Raw genomic sequence first — 7,615 nt, forward strand, 5'->3', positions numbered from 1 at the left:
TCTCCGCTTCTAGACTGCGAGCCCGCTGTTGGGTAGGGACCGTCTCTATATGTTGCCAACTTGTACTTCCCAAGTGCTTAGTACAGTGCTCTGCACACAGTAAGCGCTCAGTAAGTACGATTGAATGAATGAATGAATCTGCAATCATTCTTGTAGTGGATTCAGAAAGTTTTCTTGGTAAAAATGCAGAATTGGGTTACCATTGTCTTCTTTCGCTCGGTAAACCTGAGTCTCTGCCCTCGACTCTCCCCCAGGCCGCTGCTGCCCGGCACTTGTGAGTTTTGATGTGTAGCAGATTTCCTTCCTCTCTCTAGCCACTGGCCAAGCTAGGAATGGAATGGGTGGGCTTCTGTTTGACTCTCCCTCCCATAGCTGAGACTGATAGAGTAATAGAAACTCTCCAGGTGCGACCTTGAGAGGGGAAGAACTAGTGTAGGTAATAGATAACTGCGCGTTCGAGCGAGACTTCATGGAAACCAAGCAGCCACTGACATCAATCTAGTTTCACAGCCACTGAAGGGCTTTACCCCCCCAAGAAGAGAGGACACACACATAAGCCTTTGTTATTGAGTTTTGCAGTTGACAGGAAGACACGGAACATTTTCTGAGGCAGATATGGATGGAGAAAAGTGGAGTTCTTCATTATATCATTTATTAGTACAGTGCTCTGCACACAGTAAGCGCTCAATAAATACGATTGACTGATTGATTGATTGATTATCAGGCTCCTGTGCTTCCTGAAGGGGGTGAACAATCATGATGGGACCCAGATAAATTTATTATGTCTCCTGGAATTCTGTTTGAGCCTGAGCCCACCTCTAAGGGTCTAGTTGAAAATCAATCCCACAGAAATTCATTCAATCACATTTACTGAGCACTTCCTGTGTGTAAAGCACTGTTCTAAGCACTTGAGAGAGGACAATACAGTAATAAACATTGGGATTGCCTGCCCACGACTGGCTTACAGTCTTGAGCGGGGAAGGCAGACATTAATAAAAATAAATAAAATGACAGATATAGACATAAGTGTTGTGGGCCTGGAAGTAGCACGGTGTCATGAATAGAGCACAGGCCTGAGAGTCAGAAGGTCATGGGTTCTAATCCCTTCTCCACCACTTGTCTGCTGTGTGACTTTAGGTAAGTCACTTTAGCTCTCTATAATAATAATAATAATAATAATGGTATTTATTAAGTGCTTACTATGTGCAAAGCACTGTTCTAAGCGCTGGGGAGGTTACAAGGTGATCAGTTTGTCCCACAGGGGGCTCACAGTCTTCATCCCCATTTTCCAGATGAGGTAACTGAGGCCCAGAGAAGTGAAGTGATTTACCCAAAGTCACACAACTGACAACTGGCAGAGTCGGGATTGGAACCCATGACTTCTGACTCCAAAGCCCGGGCTCTTTCCATTGAGCCACACTGCTTCTCTATGCCTCAGTCACCTTCATTCAATTGTATTTATTGAGCGCTTACTGTGTGCAGAGCACTGTACTAAGCGCTTGGGAAGTACAAGTCGGCAACTTATAAAGATGGTCCCTACCCAACAGCGGGCTCACAGTCTAGAAGGGGGGGACAGACAACAAAACAAAACTTGTGGACAGGCGTCAAGTTGTCAAAACAAATAGAATTAAAGCTAGATGCACATCATTAACAAAATAAATAGAATAGTAAATCTGTACAAATAAATATAAGTGCTGTGGGGAGGGGAAGGGGGTAGGGCAGAGGTGGGGGGTGATGGGGAGGAGGAGAGGAAAAAGGGGGCTCAGTGTGGGAAGGCCTCCTGGAGGAGGTGAGCTCTCAGTAGGGTTTTGAAGGGAGGAAGAGGGCTAGTTTGGCAGATGTGTGGAGGGAGGGCATTCCCGGCCAGGAGTAGAGTGTAAAATGGGGATTAAGACTGTAAGCTCCACAAGTGACAGAGATTGTGTCCAACTCAATGTGCCTGAAAACCACCCCAGCGCTTACAGCAGTGCCTGACACATATTAAGTGCTTAACAAATACCGTCATTATTACTGTTATTATTATAAGGGGAAGAACAAAGGGAGCAAGTCAGGGTGAGAGAGAAGAAAGTGAGAGATGAGAAAATCGATTTGTGGAAAGCACAAAGCCCAATTTTTACAGCTTTCAACTGTGTAATAGAAACAACTAAAACAACACAACTTCAAGGTTTCACCTGTCACACAGAATGCCCTGCATATACACAAGGGTGAAATAAACTTGTATGCAAACTTACAAACCCCTAATCAGTCTGCTCACAACTCAGTGGTGGGGTAAAATCGGGTTAACTTTAATTAACCTCCGGATCACTCCGAGAGGTTTGCATTTTCACGAGACTGTTCTTAGCCGATATTTATCCTGCAGGGAAAATTGCTCTGAATTATTATGTCCTTGCTGAGTTGGGGTGGGGTGGAACAGAACAGACTCTGTGTGCCCAGATGGCCCAATGGAATAAAATTCAGGGTGGGGCTGAAATAATCTAGGGAATTGCTTTTGTTAAAGCTCAGTTTCCTTATCATCCTTGCCCACACCATTGAAAGTTCAATGGGCCATTAGGGAGATGGACTGCTAATTTTCATGAGCTGCTGAATTATAGAAAACCCTTCATGTGTTGGGTACACAGTTTCAATTGTGATGATATCAGGGGAGAGATTAAGGTGTGAAATAATGCTCCAAACTTGCTTTAGCAGCTGTTCTCCTTCTATCTAACGCCATCGCAAAGTCAAGTTCCCTTTCTTCACCACAGTGTGGAATGAGGCTCAATTTCCAAAATCAGGCACCATAAAAAATCCTCAGTTCTTTAGCCACATGGCACATATTGCTTTCCTAATTATTAGAAAGATAGATCTGTCAACTAATAAACATCTATTGGGCACCTACCACAAAATAATTTTCAGACTGAAGAAAGGGAAAATATATATTTGAATGAATTAGTGCTGGAATAGTAGAATACAAGACCGGATATGTATAAAAGTTCTCCATGCGGACATTGAGTGTGTGTGTGAAATTTGCCCAGAGGTGCCAAGGTGGTAATAGCAGGATATGATTTTATCTGAAAAGATCACCGTTCTCTTTAGGGAAAGCAGCATGGCTCAGTGGAAAGAGCCCAGGCTTGAGAATCAGAGGTCATGGGTTCTAATTCTGCTCTGCCACTTGTTAGCGGTGTGACTTTGGGCAAGTCACTTAACTTCTCTGTGCCTCAGTTCTCTCATCTGTAAAATGGGGATTAAGATTGTGAGCCCCACGTGGGACAATCTTGATTACCTTGTATCCCCCCAAAGCTTAGAACAGTGCTTGGAACATAGTAAGCGCTTAAAAAATTCCAACATTATTATTATTATTATAATTTCCAGTGACTAACCATCACTGAATTAATTCAGTTTTCACAGAGGTTCTGAGTTGATAGTTTAATGTAGAAACTCATTTATTGTCAGGATAACACTCAAAGATTTCTTCAACTCTATAGTACTATACTCCCCCATGCACTTAGAATAATGCTGTACAAAGAGTATGTGCTCAATAAATACCATGGATTGACTGACTAAATATGATTAATTTATTTATTTCTTCTGACAATTTAATGGTTATGGGTTTCAAACCATTGGGCAGGGATAGGCAAAGTACTGAGAAAAGTACTAGTGTTTTTAGCTTCTAGAAAAAGTACTAAATGTTTTCTTAATAACAGTTTTCTCCAAATATCTTGGAAGGGTAAATGAAATGAGAAAAAAGGACATATTTGTTAGTCATGTTGATTGTGTTACTTACTTGTGGTTCAGTGGAAAGAGCATGGGCCTAGGAGTTAGAGGTCATGGGTTCTAATAATAAAAATAATAATGATGATGGCATTTGTTAAGTGCTTATTATGTGTGAAGCACTGTTCTAAGTGCTGGGGTGGATACAAGACTTAACAGGCTGTCCCACCTGAGGCTCACAGTCCTCATCCCCATTTTACAGATGAGGGAACTGAGGCTCAGAGAAGTTAATTGACTTGCCCAAAGTCACATGGCTGGCAAGCAGTGGAGCGGGATTAGAGCCCACGACCTCTGATGCCCAAGCCTGTGCTCTTTCCACTGAGCCACGCTGCTTCTCTAATCCTGGCTCCGCCACTTGTCAGCTGTGTGACTTTGAGCAAGTCACTTAACTTCTCTGTGCCTTGGTTACCTCACCTGTAAAATGGGGATTAAATAATAACAATAATAATAATGGCATTTATTAACTGCTGACTACGTGTAAAGCACTGTTCTAAGCACTGGGGAGGTTACAAAGTGATCAGATTGTCCCATGGTGGGCTCACAGTCTTAATCCCCATTTTACAGATGAGGTAACTGAGGCCCAGAGAAGTTAAGTGACTAGCCCAAAGTCACACAACTGACAAGTGGCAGAGCCGGGATTTGAACCCATGAGCCCCACGTGGAACAACCTGATTACCTTGTATCTCCCTCAGCGCTTAGAACTGTGCTTGCCACATAGTAAGTGCTTAACAAATACCATCATTATTATCTGCAAAGCTCTAGACTGTAAGCTTCTTGTGGGCAGGATCACATCTACCAAATCTGTTGTATTGCACTTTCCCAAGTGCTTAGTACAGCGTTCTGCACACATTAACTGTTCAGTACATGCCATTAATTTATCGAATGTTTGATTGATTGATTTCATGCAGGCATCATGCCCTCCATGTAATCTGTGTAGGACCCTGAATGCTAGAAAGAGGTTGGAGTTCTGACAAGGGAAAATACAATCATAATTACAGAATTAAATAAGTGGTTTATTAATTCCACTGGACTTTAAGCTTGATCCTTAGACTGTAAGCTCCTGGGGGGCAAGGAACGTGTCTCCCAACTCTTTTATACTAAACTATCCCAAGACCCTAAGACAGTGCTCTGCACACAGTAAGCATTTAATAAATACTATTGATTGATTGATTCCTGTATGCATGGACTGGTTAGATAATAATGATTGTAGTTCAGTTACTATGTGCCATTCATTCATTCATTCAATCGTATTTATTGAGCGTTTACTGTGTGCAGAGCACTGTACTAAGCGCTTGGGAAGTCCAAGTTGGCAACATATAGAGACGGTCCCTACCCAACAACGGGCTCACACTCTAGAAGGGGGAGACAGACAACAAAACAAAACGCGTGAATAGGAGTCAAGTCGTCAGAACAAATAGAATTAAAGCTAGATGCACATCATTAACAAAATGAATAGAATAGTAATATGTACAAGTAAAACAGAGTAATAAATCTGTACAAACATATATACAGGTGCTGTGGGGAGGGGAAGGAGGGAGGGCGGGGGGGATGGAGAGGAGGAGAGGAAAAAGGGGGCTCAGTCTGGGAAGGCCTCTTGGAGGAGGTGAGCTCTCAGTAGGGCTTTGAAGGGAGGAAGAGAGCTGCCAAATATCATGTGATGCACTGGGATAAATCAAAGGTAATCAGGTCAATCCCAGTTCCTATCCTATATGGAAGTTACAATTATTATTATTATTATTATTATTGTATTTGTTAAGTGCTTACTATGTGCGAAGCACTGTTCTAAATGCTGTGGGGGATTCAAGGTGACTAGGTTGTCCCCACGGGGCTCACAGTCTTAATCCCCATTTTACAGATGAGGCAACTGAGGCACAGAGAAGTTAAGTGACTTGCCCAAAGTCACACAGCAGACAAATGGCAGAGTTGAGATTAGAAACCATGACCACTGACTCCGAAGCCCATACTCTTTCAACTGAGCCACGCTGCTTCTCTCTCAATCTAAGTGGGAGAACAGGTATCAAATCCCCTCTCACTCCCTCTCATCTGCCTGTTAACCTCTGCTTTCCCTCTCTTCAAAGACCTCTGATAACTCCATCTCCTTCAGCGAACCCTTCCCTGATTCATCTCTCATTTCCCCAATACTGTTTCCACTGCTTCTGACACTTCAGCATTTCTACACCATCTAAACACTTGGGAACTCATAGCCCATCCCCAAAACACACACACACACACAGAAAGTATTCATATATATACAATCAAACTCTGATTCTTCTCCCTACCTGTAATTTATTTTAATGTCTGCTTTCCCTCTAGACTGTAAGTTTGTTGTTGGTGGGAAATTTTTCTGTTATAGTGCTGCACTCTCCCAAGTGCTTACTGCAGTGCCCTGCACATGGTAAACACTCAGTAAATACAATTGCTTGAGTCATTTATTCAATCGTATTTATTGAGCACTTGTGTGCAGAGCACTATACTTAGCGCTTGGGACGTACAAATCGGTGGCATCTAGAGATGGTCCCTACCCAACAACAGGCTCACAGTGTAAGCTTCATGATGGCACAGTGATGTTTACTAACTCTGTTGTGCCCTCTCAAGTGCTTTGAATCAATCAATCAATCGTATTTATTGAGCGCTTACTGTGTGCAGAGCACTGTACTAAGCGCTTTGGAAGTACAAGTTGACAACATATAGAGACGGTCCCTACCCAACAGTGGGCTGAATGGTGCCCTGCACAGAGCAGGTGCTCAGTAAATAATATTGATCCACTGTAGTCTTTTTTATTGTTTTTGTCAAGAGCTTACTACCTGCCAGGCACTGTTCAAAGTGCTGGGGTAGATATGACATAATCAGGTTCCATACAAAGCTTTATCTTCCTTACAAAGCTTTGTTTTGCTTTCAAGTTGGAATGTGAGTGGACCAGAATGCTAAACACTAATAGATGCATACAGATGCGTATCATTATTTGCACTGGGATATTTTACTGTTGAATTTCTAATTCTGCACTATCTTCCATTTTACCTGGGATGTGGTGAAAGAAAATGTGCTTTGTATTGGAAACAAATGACCCTGATCATTGATTTCTGAGCTTCCTTCAGCTGTTTCCATTTCCTTCCTGCTGCAGACTGGCTCATGCATTCCCTGCCCCTGCCAAACACACACACACACACATACTTTAAGTCTTAATCAATTCATCAATCAATTATATTTATTGCACACTTACTTTTTAATGGTATTTGTTACTATGTGCCACGCACTCTATTAATCACTGGAGTGGGTACAATCTGATAATAATAATAATAATGATGGCACTTATTAAGCGCTTACTATGTACAAGCACTGTTCTAAGCACTGGGGAGGTTACAAGGTGATCAGGTTGTCCCACGGGGGGCTCACAGTCTTAATCCCCATTTTACAGATGTGGTAACTGAGGCACAGAGAAGTTAAGTGACTTGCTCAAAGTCACACAGCTGACAATCGGCGGAGCCGGGATTTGAACCCCTGACCTCCGACTCCAAAGCCCGGGCTCTTTCCACTGAGTCACGCTGCTTCCCCAAGTCAGACTCAGTACATTACCCACATGGGGCTCACGGTTATAATCCCAATTGTACAGATGAGGGAACTGAGGCACAGAGAAGTTGAATCAGTCAATAGTATTTCTTGAGCACTTAAGAGCACTGTTCTAAGTGCTTGGGAATGCAATAAAAGAGAATTAGTGCACATGTTCCCTGCCCATAATACGTTTACAGTCTAGAGGACTGTTAAATTAAGTGACTTGCCCAAGGTCATATATCAGACAAGTGGCTGGGATTAAAACTCAGGCCCTTCTGAATCCCAGGCCCTTGCTCTATCCACTAGTCCATGCTACTTC

General features: G+C 42.7%; 1 non-coding gene across 1 annotated transcript; it reads right to left on the reverse strand.

Moving 5' to 3' along the window:
* Window positions 1-284: 284 nt before the first annotated feature.
* Window positions 285-422, reverse strand: LOC119935718. The gene has a single exon (XR_005453422.1). It is a non-coding gene; the product is annotated as a small nucleolar RNA SNORA7 (small nucleolar RNA).
* Between the last annotated feature and the right edge of the window lie 7,193 nt (window positions 423-7,615).

The sequence above is a fragment of the Tachyglossus aculeatus genome, chromosome 1 (assembly GCF_015852505.1).
Source record: "Tachyglossus aculeatus isolate mTacAcu1 chromosome 1, mTacAcu1.pri, whole genome shotgun sequence".
In the NCBI taxonomy this organism is placed as follows: domain Eukaryota; kingdom Metazoa; phylum Chordata; class Mammalia; order Monotremata; family Tachyglossidae; genus Tachyglossus; species Tachyglossus aculeatus.